Source organism: Rhinatrema bivittatum, chromosome 1 (assembly GCF_901001135.1).
Source record: "Rhinatrema bivittatum chromosome 1, aRhiBiv1.1, whole genome shotgun sequence".
Lineage (NCBI taxonomy): Eukaryota > Metazoa > Chordata > Amphibia > Gymnophiona > Rhinatrematidae > Rhinatrema > Rhinatrema bivittatum.
The window spans coordinates 835265471-835283657 of NC_042615.1; the positions used below are offsets into that span (position 1 = coordinate 835265471).

At 45.9% G+C, this 18187-nt stretch overlaps 1 protein-coding gene across 1 annotated transcript in view; it reads left to right on the forward strand.

The window, feature by feature from the left end:
* Positions 1-18187, forward strand: part of LOC115079620 (talin-1-like) — a 480705-nt gene that overhangs the window by 365816 nt on the left and 96702 nt on the right.

The window sequence follows — 18187 nt, forward strand, 5'->3', positions numbered from 1 at the left end:
CTAAGTGGGTACTTATGGCAACAGGAGATAAAGTGACTTGCTCAAGATCATGAGAAATGTCAGTGGGGGAAATGGTTTCCCCTGTTCTCAGCTCATTATTTAACCACTAAACTATTTCTTTTCCCTGTTGGAAAGAATAATGATGCTGTATTCTAAGACCTGGTGTAATGTTTGCATTCCTGTTCATAACCCAGATCAGTCCAGAAAAGTGGGTTTTTGCCATCCCTACCAGCAGAGGGAGGCAGGAGCAAAACTTTGAGGCACTGCCACATAACCCAGAGCGCCACCTGCAGTCTCCTCAGTATTTCTATGTTTCCTGCAGGTGGTAGAGGTGCAAACCTGTAGTCTGGAGTTTGGGGGAAAAAAACAAACAAACAGAGAAGGAAGATAGAAGATTCCTGGAAGGCTCCCCAAGGTGTTAGGTTCCTTCGTGGGCCATCCATTGGGTCGAGCAGGGGGGTATTGATCCAGCTCAGCCCTTATCGGGCAGGGGAGGTGAGAGCCAGGGGTCCTGGTTCCCTCATCTCCTCTGAGTCATCACCACCAGTAGCTGCTCTCTCCTGGTGTCCAGAAGCAGGGAACTTGTACCTTTAAAAAAAAAAAAAAAGGGGAGAGACTCTGCAAGCGTGAGTTCTGAGCTGTGCTGAGCGGTCATTCCGCTAGGAGGCAGGGCCGGGTGAGTGTGGCAGAAGCCTACCGATCATTGGGCCGGATGCTAGTTCGTCGGTCGGGATTGTGCCATGGGCAGGGTTTCTTAGTGACAGGGGCTATTTTTAGGCCTGACCATGATTCAGCCTGATGCCCACTCAGTGCAGAAAAAGTTGCCATGGCTGCAGTTTGAAAGGAGTTCGTCTCTCTGCAACCGCGTTTTCCACAGAGTGTGTCTGGGGTAGGGCTGGAACCTCCGCGGGACCCTTGGGGGGGGGGGGGGGGGAGATCCGAGCATGAGGTCGGCCAGGCCGATGCTGCAGGCCCCAGGGGGGGGGGTTGGAAGATGCGGCAGTCATTTTGAAAGCACATGGCAGGAGCCAGAAGGCCGTTCCAGAGCCTCGACACACCTCTCCCCCACTATTTCCCATTGATTTAAACCCTGCTGGTGGCAGGGAGGGGCCGGGGGGGGGGGGGTGGGCAAGAGGGACGATGGCCAGGATCGGTCTTTGGATTCGGAGACATTTTAGCTGGATTTTATCCTGCTTCTTCATAAGGCCTATTTGGTCAAGAAGGAGGCAGGGGTCAGGCTCTCGCTTCCCAGGAAGGGCTCCTGTGTCGAAGAAGCCTCGGGGGGGGAGGGGGGGAGCAGGACCCTACAGGCTCTGGAGGAATCCTACATCTCCTTGGGCTGGGACGTGGATGGGCAGTGGATGGTGAGGACACGGAGGAGTTGGAATGGCCCGACCAGTGGCAGGGTGGTCTGGTGGATCTGGACAAGGACCCGGGCACTGATGTACCGGATCCTATGCAGGATGTGGACGACTGCGGAGGGTGACGACCCTCGTGGTCTGCTTGTTCCGCACGGAGGAGCTAGGTTCGCTGATTCCCTAGGTCTTAGAGGAGTTGGGGATTAAGGTCATGCAGAAAGATTCAGACAATGAGGGGGTGAACCCGGTCCTGGAGGGACTGCGTGGGCCTCCTAAGGCTTTTCCTTTATCTAAGAAGAAGATGAAGTTGGTCAACCAAGAGTGGGAGTCTCCTGAGGTGGGCTTGAAGGTGGCCAGGGCAATGGCCAAGTTTTATCCCTTGCCGGAGCAAACCTTGGAGTCTTGGAAGATTCCCAAGGTAGATGCGGCAGTTTCTGCGGTGACAAAAAAGACAACCATCCCGGTGGCAGGTTTGACCACTCTTAAGGATATCCAAGATCGAAAGCTGGAAAAGGCTTTTTGAGGTTTCGGCATTGAGCTTGCGGATGGCAGTCAGCAGGAGTTTGATGCAGAGAGCTTGCTTGTGCTGGGTGCAGAAGGCACACGAGGTGGTGTCCGGGACAACCGCAGAGTCTGCTCAGGCTGCCCGTTTGGAGTTGGGTGTGGCCTATGTGGCAGATGCGCTCTATGACATGATTCAGACTTCGGCCAGGAATATGGACTCTGTGGTGACTGTGCGGAGGCTGTTGTGGTTGTGAATTTGGTTGGCAGATGTGTGGTCCAAGGCCCAGCTGTCGAACCTCCCCTTCAAGGGCAAGTTGCTGTTCGGAGAAGATGTGGAGCAACTCATTAAGCAGTTGGGGGAGTCGAAGGGCAAGAAGTTACCCGAGGACAAGAAATCCACCAAGAAATCCTTTCACCCGCATGCTCGTTATCAAGATGCAAGAAGATTTCGCCCAAGCAGATCATCTGTGACTGCAGCACAGAATCAGGGATCAGGCAAACAGCAGTCCTTTTGGGCAGGGGAGAGGGAAACAAAATTGGTCAATAAAGGTGAGCAGGTCTACTCCTCTCCGGAGGTGGTCAGAGGGAGGCAGTCCCTCTTTTACAAGGAATAGAACTAGATCACGGCAGACCAGTGGGTGCTGGAGATAAGAGATGGCTACACTTTAGAATTGTCTCGGCCGCTCAGACGCCTTTGTGGTCTTCCGCTGCGTCTCCCGTCCCAAACGGGAGGTGGTGCAGGACACGGTACAACATCTTTTCTGTCTACGGGCCATTGTTCCGGTACCCCTTCAGGAGAGGGGTCAAGTGAGGTACTCAGTGTATTTCGTGGTTCCCAAGAAAGAGGGGACGTTTCGACCCATTCTCGATCTTCAAAAGGCCAGTGTTGCCTCAGGATGCCCCGTATTCGGATGGAAACATTATGGACAGTGTTAACGGCAGTACGCAAAGGGGAGTTCTTGGCCTTTCTGGACTTGACAGAGGCCTACCTCCATATCTCCATAGGTTTCTGAGATTCATGATTCTCGGAGAGCATTTTCAGTTTTGAGCCCTTCCTGTGACATTAGTCTTCTCTTCACATTTTCACGAAGCATTACTGCTTGGATGTGCGGGCGCCAGATGAGATGTCTTTTGGGGAAAGTGTGTTGCCTGTAGGTTTTTCGGGTCCCCGTCCAGTATAGGGGAGTTGAGGTACATCCCACTTGTTTGGACTGATCTGGGGTTCAAACAGGAAAGGAAAATTTGTTCTTACCTGATAGTTACCTGTAGTATCACAGATCATTCCAGAGACTCATTCCCTTCTTTCGAAAGACTTCCTCGCTTCTGGATGTTGAGACAGTATGTAGACAAATATGGAGAGTTACTGAAAGTGTACATAAATTAATATGTTCCTATGTTTTCTGATGCAAAGGGTCCGGCTCCAACTGTATTATCTGCTCGCCCTTAGTTTGCTTACAATTGTTAATTTGAACATCTTGGCTTGGATACAAGTCAATACTGGGGGTCTGCAGGTGGCACACTCAGATGTGTAGCAGTGCCTCAAAGTTTTGTTCTCTGCCTCCATCTGCTGGTAGGGATACAAACCCCACTTGTCTGGCCTGAAATGTGGTACTACAGGAATGAAAATTAGCAGGTAAGAACACATTTTCCTTTGCTTTCTTTTCATTGGTAGGGTTGTTACTGTTTGAGTTCTGGGAGTTAGTGCTGTTGTAGTATGGGAGATTTGTTATATAGGTTCTGAGTGAATTTTTGTAGGATTTTATGTTACTTGTACTGGCCTTGCATCCAGGAGTTCTCCACTCTTGGCCTATGCCACAACAGTGGACTCTAGTCTGATAAATTGAAGTCATCCCCAAGCTGGACCATCCCGATGTTGCCCATCATTCCAGAGTGAGGTTCTGCATAGAGAACGCTAATTCACTAGATCTCATAATACAGGATCTTGAGGGAAACCCAATGACACACACAAAGGAAGCCGTTCTTCAATGTGCAGAATTAATCTACCCACCTCATCACCAAAGGGCATTGAAAAGACAAATAGTATTGAACACAAAATGAGATTGATGAATTCTCAATGAATTTCTTTAATCGCAGGCTTTTTAACATCATACTACTACTACTACTACTACTACTACTACTACTACTACTTACCACTTCTTTAGTGCTATTTAATGTATTCAGTGCAGTAGAAAAATAAACAGTCCACATTCTGCCGTTCTCCAACTGAGCTAGCTAGCCAGATAAACATATGTGGCGAACTTATCTGGGATAGCAGTGCCACTAAATATACCCAGCTAACTATAGGACAGGTCTTCAGTGCGACCAGAGTTAACTAGATAAGTTATCCAGCTAACTCTAACTAGCAGAGTTATCCGGCTACACAATTCCTCCCAGATATGCACCTGCCCCATCCCACCCACCACAAGCCGGCCAACTATTTAGCCAGATAAGTACATATCCTGTTGAGTGGCAACTGCTGATCCCAGGCCAATATTCAGCTGAAACTTATCTGGCTAAGTGGCACTGAATATGGACTCATAAGAGACAGTCCCTTCTCAGTAGAGCTTACTATCTAATCAAGACAAACATACAGGGAAAAAGAGAGTTTGGGAATTTCTTTTATTACAAACAGGCCGATACAGTACAGTGCGCTGCGACGGAGCGCATCGTTAACCCGCGTTTGACCACGCGTTTTCGACACGCTAGCTTTACCCCTTATTCAGTAAGGGGTAATAGCGCGTCGAAAACACACGGAACCCCCCCCCCCCCCGAAACTAATAGCGCCTGCAACATGCAAATGCATGTTGATGACCCTATTAGTTATTCCCGCACGATTCAGTAAGTAAAATGTGCAGCCAAGTCGCACATTTTACTTTCAGAAATTAGCGCCTACCAAAAGATAGGCGCTAATTTCTGCCGGCACCGGGAAAATGTACAGAAAAGCAGTGATATTAAGTCGGAGGTCCCAAAAGTAAAAATTAACTAAAAATAATTTTAAAAAATTTAAAATCAGCCCGCGGCTCGCAGGTTGAAAACCGGACGCTCAATTTTGCCGGCGTCCGGTTTCCGAACCCGTGGCTGTCAGAGGGTTTGAGAACCGATGCCGGCAAAATTGAGCATTGGCTGTCAAACCCGCTGACAGCCGCTGCTGTCCAAAAAGAGGCGCTAGGGACGTGCTAGTGTCCCTAGCACCTCTTTTTACCCTGGGCCCTAATTTGAATATTTTTTTTTACTTGATCACGTGTACAGGAGAATGGCCTGTGCGCGCGCCGGGAGAGCAGGTGCTCTCCCACGACTTTTACTGTATCAGCCTGAAAATTGGTTAAAATCAGTATGGCTGTGAGCGAAATAATTAGGGTTAAAACTGAAAAGCAGTCTCAAAATGTTGAGTTTTTAGACTGGATCTGAATGAGGTGAGAGAAGGGAGCATGATGCACCAACTCAGGAAGTCTGTTCCAAGCATACAGTGCAGCCAGGTGGGAAGCATGGAGTCGCAAGTCAATGGTAGAGGTCAGAGATATTTTATTTTACAATCATTTGATATTCCACTTTTTTTCCATGAGTGATCTCATAGAAACATATAGAAACATAGAAATGACGGCAGAAGAAGACCAAACGGCCCATCTAGTCTGCCCAGCAAGCTACGCACTTTATCCATTTTTTTCCCCTTTTTTTCTCTCCCACCTGTTACTATTGGCTTCCAGTACCCTCCAGCCCTAATTCCCCTCCACCCCACCACCAATGTAGAGAGCAGCGCCGTATCTGCATCCAAGTGAACGTCCAGCTCAATTAGGGGTAGCAACCGCTGTAACAAGCAGGCCACACCCTTACCCCATACTCTTACCCACCCCTGTTTTTATTTTTTATTTTTTGAGATAGCAGCCCTCCATCCTTCCGCTCCGTGAAGGTGGAACACCAACTACTGGCCACTGGCATCCCGCTCCGTGAATGCCTCTGTGGCTACTGCCGCTCCGTGCAGTGTTTGAATGCCTCCTCTTTATTCACGCCCTCTAGACTTGATGGATCCACAGTGTTTATCCCATGCCCCTTTGAAGTCGTTCACAGTTTTAGACTTCACCACTTCCTCCGGAAGGGCATTCCAGGCATCCACCACCCTTTCCGTGAAGAAAGGGTGGTGGATGCCTGGAATCTCAGTGGCTCAGTGGATTATAAGTAATTATTCTAAACTAATAGGTACAATGGCAGTAACATTAGTTCTCACAGGACAAGCAGGATGGTAGTCCTCACATATGGGTGACATCAGAGGATAGAGCCCAATCACGGAACACTTTTTGTCAAAGTTTCTAGAACTTTGACTGGCACCTACTGGTCATGCCCAGCATGGCACTAAACCTGCAGCCAGCAGGGGTCCCACTTCAGTCTTCTTTTTTCCACGCAACAGTAGCCACGCGGGTTAAGGAGCTCCACAGAGATTCCTGACAGGAATTTTCCTCACGGAATTACTAAAATCTTTCATACCCCACAGGGGTCCCTCCTTCGAATTTTTGTCTCCGCGGTACTCAGGTACATTTTTACCCGTTTTAGGTTTGTTCCCGTCGAGTTTGGCCCTCGCGGCCTACTGGCTGTCGACCGTACCGCGGCTAAATTTTTCAAAGACCATAGCGTTGGGGTTCTGTTGGTGCCCGGACTGTACTCACACCATGTCCATAACAGACCCGCATAAAATCTGTGTAATGTGTCTCGGGTGCGAGCATGATGTCCTGACTTGCACCAAATGTGCCTTAATGACACCAAAAGGTTGCAAGGCCAGAATGGAGAAAATGGAACCTCTTCTGTTCTCAAACTCCGATTGCATCGTCGTCTGAACCGGCACCATCCACTTTGCGCCAGTATTGGCCACCGGCCGGTGACCGTCAGGCGTCGACGACTTCTCGGCCTTCGACTACCTCTACTCCCCCTCAGGACCGAGGGGATCGTAGAGAGAAACATTGGCATCGACACCAAAAGTCTCGGACCATCGAAGAAAGAAAATCATCGACCTCACCATCGTCTGAGCCACCATCGAAGAAACCCCGTCCAGAAAAGGCACCGACCCTTTCTGCGACCGGGTCATCGAGGCAACCCTCACCCGGATGGGTATCGGGAGCCGCGACTCCGCCTTTAACAGTGGTCCCTCTGGATATGCCTCTGCCTCCTTCTTCCCTTCCGGAGCCAGGGCTGCTTGCTCCAGGTCTCCGTGAAGAACTGGACTGGATGGTTCAGGAGGCCATCGATAACGCGATGCACAGACTCCAAAGTTCCATGGTGCCGAAATCGGTGCCGGTCGCGGAACCGACCATCGATCCCATTCTGGCAGCATTGGCACCGCTGCTCTCAAAGAAGGAAGTGCTCATAGAAGCTTTTCCACCGATGGATCCTGGGTCACCGATGGCTCCGGTGCCTTCCGCGCTTACCCTGTCATCAGGAGGGGAAACACTGTTCCGCATTCCTCCATCAGAGTCCTGCCGATGCGCCTATCGGCGCCACCGATCCATCCATCGATGCCCTCGATGCCTTCATCGGTGCCTCCAGTACTTCCCTCGATGCCTTCAGATCCTAGACCAGGACCTTCATAAATACCATTGTCCTGTCCTTCTCAGGTTCGTACAGGGACAGGTGCTGATTCCTATGACACCTGGACTGACGATTCATCTCAAGGCACCGATGATTTACTATCGCCACCTTCTCCTACTGAAAGTAGGAAACGTTCTCCTCCAGAGGACTTGTCCTTCATAAAATTTGTGAAGGACATGTCTGAATTGGTTCCCTTCCAATTACAGACTGAGCAAGATGACAGGCATCAAGTGATGGAGCTGTTACAATTCTCCCAAGGAAATAACCTCCATCCCTATTTATTTATTTATTTATTTATTTATTTATTTATTTATTTAACATTTTTTATATACCGAAATTCTAGCAACAATGTTGCTAATCATTTCGGTTTACATATAACATTGGAGTGACTTAACATGCGAGTCTTACATGGAACAGGAAAATGAACTTGGAGAAAATTGAATAAATACTAATAACAAATAACATTAAAAACAACAGTAGTAATAGACATGTTATATACAGGCGATTTAAAAGAATCAGTATGAATAAGATATCTGCAAAATAGACTAGATGGATTGGAAAATTAATTCTTTAGTTGTTGAGCTAAGAGGTATTATATGGCATAGACCTGGAGGAGGGATTTGTGGATATACTCAATCGTAGGCTTGAGAGAAAAGCCAAGTTTTAAGTCTTTTTTTAAAAGTGAGGGGGCATTGTTCAAGCCTAAGATCCGATGGTAGAGAGTTCCAGTGGATCGGACCTGCAGTGGAGAAGGCTCTTTTGTTTGACGAAATCTTAAGTGGAGGAATTTTCAGAGAGCCTTTTTGCGCAGTTCTCAGTGGACAGGAGGAAGTATGTAGCTGGAATGGGATCCTGAGATCTAGGTATGAGGCTTTGTAAATGGATTTATGAATGGATGAAAGGGTTTTGTAGGTGATTCTGTGTTTTATAGGGAGCCAATGGAGATTTTTTAATATTGGTGTTATGTGGTCCCTTTTTTTTGCTTTAGTTAAGATCCTGGCAGTGGCATTTTGGAGCATTTGTAGCGGTTTCAGGGAGATATCAGGGAGTCCAAGTAAAAGGGAGTTGCAGTAATCAATTTTAGAAAATATGATTGCTTGCAGAACTGATCTGAAATCATGGGGGTGCAATAAAGGTCTGAGTCTTTTTAGAACCTGGAGTTTGAAGAAGCATTCTTTCACTGTGTTACTGATAAAACTTTTGAAATTCAGTAGGTTATCCATGGTAACTCCTAGGTTTCTAACCTGAGTAGAGAGAGTAGAAAGAGGAGGTGGTGCCGACGAGCGAGTGTTGGAGAGTTGGTAGTTGCCTTCTTGGGTGATTAGGAGGTATTCTGTTTTGTTGGTATTCAGTACTAGACATAGATCAGCAAGGAGATTGGATATGGAGAGGAAGCATGAATTCCAAAAGTGAAGTGTTTCTTGCAAGGATTTGGTGATAGGAATAAGTATTTGGACATCGTCCGCATAAAGGTAGTAGGTTAGAAGGTTCTTTTGTATCTCCGCATAAAGGTTCTTTTGTATCTCCGCATAAAGGTAGTAGGTTAGAAGGTTCTTTTGTATCTCTTCAAAAAGAACTGGGAACACCCTGGTTCTATTGCTCCAGACAACAGGAAAGCTGATACCACTTATTTGGTCCAGTCAGCCCCAGGATTCCAGAAACCTCAGCTGGATCCCCAATCTGTGGTTGTAGAAGCGGCCCAAAAGAGGGCAAAAAGATCAAAACCCCACTCTTCCTTTCCTCCAGGTAAGGAACAGAAATTCCTGGATGCCATTGGCCGGCATGTCTTCCAGGGATCAATGCTTATCTCCCGGATCGCCTCTTACCAGCTGTATATGACCCAGTACAACAGGGTCTTATTCAAGCAGATATAAGACTTTGCAGAGTCCCCTGCCTCAGCAATTCCAGAAACAGCTTCAAGCCCTGGTACACAAGGGCTTCGAGGCAGGGAAGCATGAAATCAGATCCTCTTATGATATCTTCGACACTGCTTCCAGGGTATCTGCTACTGCTATTTCGGCAAGAAGATAGGCCTGGCTTAAGTCGTCGGACTTGCACCCTGAAGTACAAGTCAGATTATCTGATCTGCCCTGCATAGGCGACAATCTGTTTGGCGAACAGATTCAGCGGACGGTGGCGGAACTCAAGAACCATTATAAGACCCTTCACCAGCTCTCTGATGCCATCTGAGTATTCCTCCAAACAGCCTTTCAGGAAGGATACTAAAAAGTCATTCTTCTGTCCAAAGAAGTCCTATCCACCACAGTCTAGGACTCATTCCACGAGACCTTTCCAAAAGGCCCAGTCTCGTCAACCGCGGAAACAAAAGCCATAGATAGCTCCTCAGCCAGGCCCTGCTTCCGGCTTGTGACTCCTGCATAGAGAGCAGCAGCCAGTTTCCACTGCCTCAGATACCAGTGGGAGGTCGATTGCGCCATTTCAACAACAGGTGGCACACAATCACCTCAGACCAGTGGGTTATTGCTATAATCTCTCAAGGTTATCACCTGAACTTTCTCTCCATCCCACCGGACTCCCCACCTCTACCGACGAGGAGAACATCCGACCATTCACTTCTCCTGGAGCAAGAGGTCTCCCTCCTCCTCCAGTCCAGAGCAATAGAGCCAGTGCCCTACTCCCAACAAGGCCTAGGATTCTATTCCCGGTACTTTCTAATCAGGTGGCGTTCGTCCAATTCTGGACCTACGTGCCCTCAACAAGTACTTCCACCGAGAAATGTTCAGGATGGTAACCTTGGGTTCCCTCCTTCCTCTTCTGGGAAAAGGAGACTGGCTCTGTTCTCTCAATCTCCAAGACGCGTATACACACATGGCTAACTCCATCTCATCGCAGGTTCCTGAGATTTCTGGTAGGCCCCAAGCATTATCAGTACTGAGTGCTACCATTCGGCCTGGCATCTGCACCACGAGTCTTCCCCAAGTACCTCATAATAGTAGCAGCCTTCCTCAGGACTCAAGGTGTTCATGTCTACCCCTATCTAGACGATTGGTTGATCAGGGCTCCCACTCAGCAGGCTGCTCTGTCGTCCCTATATCTTACTTTACACACTCTGATTTCGCTAAGATTTCTAGTCAACTACGCAAAATCCTGCTTAGTCCCATCTCAAACTTTATCATTCATTGGGGCAGACTTGGACACCTTGCAGGCAAAGGCATTTCTGCCTCGACAGCGAGCTCTCACATCTCTCACACACCAGCTACAGTCTCAGCACCGCACAACTGCACACCACTTCCTCATCCTGCTAGGACACATGGCGTCCTCAGTACAGGTTACCTCAATGGCCCGCTTGGCCATGAGAGTCATGCAGTGGACTCTTAAGGTCACAATGGACTCAGTCCATCCAACCTCTATCGACCACTATCCCCATCACCGACTCACTTTGTCAGGCTCTAGCCTTGTGGCAAAATCAGATCAATCTGAGCTTCGAGCAATCAGATATGGTCTCAGGGTATTTCAGGATCACCTTTCCAACCAGGTCATCCTCATTCAGACAGACAACCAGGTGGCCATGTGGTACATCAACAAACAGGGAGGGACGGGCTCCTACCTGCTGTGTCAGGAGGCTGCGCAGATATGGGCGAAGGCCCTCTCCCATTCAATGTACCTCAGGGCCACCTACTTGCCGGGAGTGGACAATGTGTTGGTGGACAAGCTGAGTTGCGCCTTTCAACCACACGAGTGGTCCCTCGACCCCACTGTAGCAGACTCCATATTCCAACATTGGGGTTACCTCCACATGGACCTCTTTGCGTCCCCTCAGAACCACAAAGTAGAGAACTTTTGCTCTCTCACTCTCAGCCAAGAGATGCGTTCTCCCTCTCATGGGCAACCGGTCTCCTATATGCATTCCCTCCACTTTCACTTCTCTCGAAGACTCTCGTGAGGTTATATCAGGACAAGGGACGCATGATCCTGATAGCACCTCACTGGCCTCGCCAGGTGTGGTTTCCAATTCTTCAGGACCTCTCCATTCGCAGGCATATTCCCTTGGGAAAGGACCCACTTCTGATCACTCAGAACGACTGGTGCCTATGCCACCCCAATCAGGCCTTGTCTCTGACGGCCTGGATGTTGAAAGGTTAATTCTTCAGCCACTTAACCTTTCGGAGCCAGTTTCCCGTGTCCTGATTGCTTCACGGAAGCCTTCCATGAGAAAATCTTATCTTTACAAATGGAACAGGTTTACATCATGGTGTTCTTTTCAATCCCTTGATCCCTTTACCTGTTCCACCATGCGGTTTCTAGACTATCTCTGGCACTTGTCAGAATCAGGTCTAAAAACCTCCTCAATCAGAATGCATGTCAGTGCGGTAGCCGCCTTCCATAGAGGTGTCAGGGATTTATCACAATCTCTTGGGATTTAAATACTCTGAACAATTTTGTATCATCTGCAAATTTGATTACCTCACTCGTCATATTTCTTTCCAGATCATTTATAAATATATTGAAAAGTAAGGGTCCCAATACAGATGCCTGAGGCACTCCACTGCCCATTCCCTTCCACTGAGAAAATTGTCCATTTAATCGTACTCTGTTTCCTGTCTTTTAGCCAGTTTGTAATCCACGAAAGGACATCACCACCTATACCATGACATTTTACTTTTCCTAGAAGCCTCTCATGAGGAACTTTATCAAACATCTTCTGAAAATCCACTACATCTACTGGTTCACCTTTATCCACATGTTTATTAACTCCTTCAAAAAAGTGAAGCAGATTTGTGAGGCAAGACTTGCCTTGGGTAAAGCCATGCTGACTTTGTTCCATTAAACCATGTCTTTCTATATGTTCTGTGATTTTGATGCTTAGAACACTTGCCACTATTTTTCCTGGCATTGAAGTTAGGCTAACCGGTCTGTAGTTTCCCAGATCGCCCCTGCAGCCCTTTTTAAATATTGTGGTTACATTAGCTGTCCTCCAGTCTCTTCTTGGCATTGAATCTCAGCTGCCATATCTTCGACCAGTCTTCCAGCTTCCTTAAATCCCATTTCATTCTCTCCACACCTTCCAGCGTGTCCACTCTGTTGCAGATCTTAATATCATCCGCAAATAGACAAACCTTACCTTCTATCCCATCCGCGATGTCGCTCACGAAGATATTGAACAGGACCGGTCCCAACACCGACCCTTGCGGCACTCCACTCATCACCGCTCTGAGTAAGTTCCATTTACCATCACATATTGTCTTCTGTCCTTCAACCACTTTGCTATCCAGGCCACCAACTTGGCACTCCCTCCCAAGCTTCTCATTTTATTCACAAGCCTCCTGTGCGGGACCGTATCAAAAGCTTTGCTAAAATCCAAGTAGATGACTTCAAGCGCTCTTCCTCGATCCAATTACTTAGTCACCCAATCAAAAAAGTCGATCAGATTTCTCTGACAGGACCTTCCCTTGGTGAAACCATGCTGCCTCTGGTCCAGCAATTCTGCTGCTTGTAGATAGTTCACTTTTCTTTCCTTTAGCAGCGACTCCAATACTTTTCCAACTACTGAGATGAGGCTAACCAGCCTAGCCTCCTCTCTGCACCCACTCTTGTGAAGAGGGACCACCGCCGCTCTTCTTCAATCACTCGGCACCACTGCCATTTCCAGGGATCTATTGAACAGGTCACGCAGCGGAACCGCCAGCACATCTCTGAGCTCCCTCAGTATCCTGGGATGAACCTCATCAGGCCCCATGACTTTGCCCACTTTCAATTTTCCTAGCTCTTCCCACACATTCTCTTCTGTAAACGAAGTTTCATCCATTCCACTCCCCTCCATTTTCTTGTTAACTCACGACAGTCCTTCTCCAGGGTCTTCTTTAGTGAACACTGAACTGACGTACTCATTTAATATTTCTGCCATTTCTTCATCTGTTTCCACTCATTGATCTTTTTCACCTTTCAATTTCACTATACCACTTTGGACTTTTCTTCTTTCACTGATATATCTGAAAAATGTTGTCACCTCGCTTTACCTCTTTGGCAATCCTTTCTTCCGCTTGACTTTTCGCTTTCTTGATTTCTTTCTTCATCTCCCTCAGTTTTACCAGATATTCTTCCTTGTGATCCTCCCTTTGGGATCTTTTATATTTCTTAAACGCTGTTCTTTTATCTTTTATTTTATCAGCTACCTCCTTTGTGAACCAGATAGGTTTCATTCTTTTCTTGCTTTTCTTTACTTTTCTAACATATATATGTTGATTCAGTAATTGTTTCTTTTAGTTTGGCCCACTGTTGTTCCACATCTCTCATTTTCTCCCAGCCTTCTAGTTCTTCCTCCAGGTACTTCCTCATTTCAACAGTGTTTTTGAAACTCAATACCCGGGTTTTTTGTTACTTCTACGAATCTTGTTAGTGATATGAAACCACACCGTTTGATGATCACTGGTGCTGAGGTGGGCACCCACCTGGACATTAGAGACATTATCTCCATTAGTGAGCACTAAATTGAGTATAGCTCCCTCCCTCGTGGGTTCCATTACCATTTGTTTGAACAGAGCCCCTTGCAGGGCATCCACTATCTCTCTCTGCTGTTAGATTCCGCAGAAGGGATTCTGCAGTCTACATCTGGCAGATTAAAGTTTCCAACAATCACTACTTCTCCCTTCTTACCCATCTTTTGGATGTCTTCAACCAGATCTTTGTCTAGTACATCCATTTGATTTGGAGGCCTGTAAACCACGCCAATAAAAACGGATATCCCATCATCTTTTTTTAGGACGGCCCATAAAGCTTCTTCTTTGCCCCATCTTCCTTGCAGCTCGGATGCTTGGATATTGTTTTTGACATAAAGAGCCACTCCTCCCCCTTTTCTGTTCTTTCTGTCCTTCCTTAACAAGTTATAGCCTGGTATTGCCGTATCCCAATCCTGTGAATCCATGAACCACGTCTCCGTGACAGCAACAATGTCAAAGTCCGCCTCCACCATTAGGGCTTGCAGGTCTGCAATTTTATTGCCCAAACTACGAGCATTTGTGCTCATAGCTTTCCAGCTGTTCTGGTACAGGTTAATGCTTTTCTTGGACTTTCTTTGTGACTTATTTGGCTGATGTTTGTTATCCGCTTTGCCCTTTTTCATTGCATTTGGGGGATGACATTCTAATGTCCTACTGTCATCCCGTCATCTTGTTTAAATGCCTTATGACATAGGATTTGAATTTATCTCTTAGGATCCTTTTTATCTCCACAGACAGATGTAAGCCATCTTTGACAAAGAGCTTTTTTTTGTTCCATACACGGCCCCAGCCCCCAGTATATCCAAAACATTATTCTTTACACCAGGATTTGAGCCATACATTGAAGTTACCAATATGGCTTAGCCTCTTCTTCCCCGTTCCATAAACAGGTAACACTTCTGAAAAGGTAATGGTTGTTGCGACTAATCTGCTTCTCTGGAGACTGGAAATCTCTCTGTACCGCTTGGATGCTGTTACTAGCAAGGTCGTTGGTTCCCAGATGGATGATAATATCAGCTTTAGAGACTTTGCTTTCTTCTTGGATCATTCTGACTATCTGACTATCCATCCTGTCTCTGTCCCTTCGGAGATACGGTCTCCAGAACTGAGCACAGTACTCCAGGTGAGGTCTCACCAAGGATCTGTACAAAGGGATCATCACTTCTCTTTTCTTACTCGAAATTCCACTCTCTATGCAGCCCAGCGTTCTTCTGCCGGCCAATGATCTTTGAAGACATTTAACTGTGGTGTTTCCCTCTAGAAGAGTTTAGTGCCTCTGATGACTGAGTCACCCAGCACAATGAGCTTTTTCCTTTGGTTATTGATTGTATTTTGGAATTTCTGTATACATTGGGTTTCTTCTTTCTTTTCAGATAGCACGTCAATCTCTTTCACCAGAGCTTTATCCTTATGTGATGCAGATAAGGCGTTTTTTACTTGTGTTATTTGAGAGAGCGTGTGTTTCCACATCACCAGTCTACCAGAGCCCACAGTAATCCTGTTGATTTTTGGGTTTCTTGTCGCCCTGTGTAATTGGAGGGGACAGACATGTGGGCTGCACAATTGTGTAGAATGGGTATCTGTGGGTCACAGGACTTATCCTACCTGAGCCCACTGTAAACTTCTTTTTTCTTGAGATTTGTTTTTTCTATGGTAATGAGGAATTAAATTCGGAATAATGTGAAGTGGGTGAAACTTTATTGCAGCCGCTTTAGCTTTAGCCAGCTCCTTTTTGAGGGAAGAGAGTTCTGAACAAATGGGGCAAGCCTTAAGTTTCCATATGATTTCCCTCAATATAAAGGCTCCACAATAACTACATTGGATAGTCCTCATTTTGGTAAATTTGATGGATCACACCTGAGGAATTACCAAATTTCCAACTTATATTGTTGACAATTATGTATTCAGGCAGACTATATCAGAAACCCAACCCCAGGGATGGGTGGGTAGAGGGGCAGGGAGGGAGGGAAGGAGTTAAACAGTTAACCCTTGGTCAAGGTTGTTCTCAGGACCCTGTGTGTGCAATTGAGTTTGAAAAGACCCTCCCCCAGATTGGCTTACTAAGTTAAACATTTTACTTAGCTGGACACAAGAAGCTTTAGTGCTTACTGTCTCCTGGCTGAGCACAGCCCACATAGGATCTGATTGACCCATGCTGGCTCTATGAGACAGCAGCCCCCAAGCTAGTTTCAGCAGGACTCTTTCTGGAATGTTTGACTTTTGCTTTAAATGAACCCCACAGCAAATTTATGCCCCAATATTAATATCTAGACAAATAGTGATTTTTAATGACAGCTATATCCAAATAGAGAGATTTTAGTGAAGAGAGAGATTATAGTGACAGGAGTATCTAATTACATCGAGATTTTTCTTTTCTTTTTTTTTTGTTTTTTTTGTTTAGGGTTTTTTTTGTCTAGAATCTTAATTAACTACAGCAAATATACAATGTCAATATCTAGAAACAGAGAGAGAGATTATAATGAAAGCACATATTCTATCACATAAGCCCTCTAAAATAAGTATGAATTAATAAACAGTTATTCCTTAGCTGGTTAGCTGGACACTTGAACAGACCCGTTTGTAATCCACAAAAGGACATTGTCACCTATTCCATGACTTTTTACTTTTCCTTGAAGCCTCTCATGAGGAACTTTGTCAAATGCCTTCTGAAAATCAAAATACACTAAATCTACCGGTTCACCTTTATCTAATGTTTATTAACCCCCTTTAAAAAGTGAAGCAGATTTGTGAGGCAAGACTTGCCCTGGGTAAAGCCATGCTGACTTTGTTCCATTAAACCATGTCTTTCTATATGTTCTGTGATTTTGATGTTTAGAACACTTTCCACTATTTTTCCTGGCACTGAAGTCAGGCTAACCGGTCTGTAATTTCCTGGATTGCCCCGGAGCCCTTTTTAAATATTGCGGTTAATTTAGCCACCCTCCAGTCTTCAGGTACAATAGATAATGTTAATGATAGGTTACAAATTTTTACTAATAAATCTGAAATTTCATTTTTTAGTTCCTTCAGAACCCTGATGTTTATACCATCCAGTCAATCAGTCCTACCACATCTTCTAGGTTTACCGTGATTTGGTTCAGTCCATCTGAATCATTACCCATGAAAACCTTCTCCAGAATGGGTATCTCCCCAACATTCTCTTCAGTAAACACGAAGCAAAGAAATAGTTTAATCTTTTCCACAATGGCCTTATCTCTTAAGTGCCCTTTTAACCCCTCAATCATCTAACTGTCCAATTGACTCCCTCACAGGCTTTCTGCTTCAGATATATTTATAAAAGCTTTTACTGTGAGTTTTTGCCTCTATGGCCAACTTCTTTTCAAATTCTCTCTTAGCCTATCTTATCAATGTCTTATATTTAACTTGCCAATGCTTATGCTTTATCCTGTTTTCTTCTCCTGGATCCTTCTTCCAATTTTTAAATTAAGATCTTTTGACTAAAATAGCCTCTTTCACCTCACCTTTTAACCATGCAGGTAATCGTTTTGCCTTCCTTCCACCTTTCTTAAAGTGTTGAATACATCTGGACTGTGCTTCTAGGATGGCATTTTTTAACAATGTCCACACCTCTGGCACACTTTTTACCTTTGTAGCTACACCTTTCAGTTTTTTCTAACTATATTTCTCATTGCATCAAAGTTTCCCTTTTGAAAGTTTAGCTCTAGAGCCGTTGATTTGCTTACTGTTCCCCTTCCAGTCATTAAATCAAATTTGATCATATTATGATCACTATTGCCAAGCGACCCCACCACCGTTACCTCTCTCACCAAATCCTGTGCTCTACTGAGAATTAGATCTAAAATTTCTCCCTCTCTCGTCAGTTCCTGAACCAATTGCTCCATAAAACTGTCATTTATTCCATCCAGGAACGTTATCTCTCTAGCGTGACCCGATGATACATTTACCCAGTCTATATTGGGGTAATTGAAGTCTCCCATTATTACCGCACTACCAATTTGTTTAACTTCCCTTAGCATTTCACTGTCCGTCTCTCCATCTTGGCCAGGTGGATGGTAGTATACCCCTATCACTATAGTCTTCCCCGACACACAAGGGATTTCTACTCTTTATTCAATGGTGAATTTAGTCTCATGCAGGATGTTTATCCTGTTGAACTCTATGCCATCCCAGACATAAAGCGCCACACCTCCTCCCGAGTGCTCCTCTCTGTCATTGCGATATAATTTGTACCTCGGTATAGCACTGTCCCATTGGTTAACCTCCTTCCACCATGTCTCTGAGATGCCAATTAAGTCTGTGTCATCGTTCACT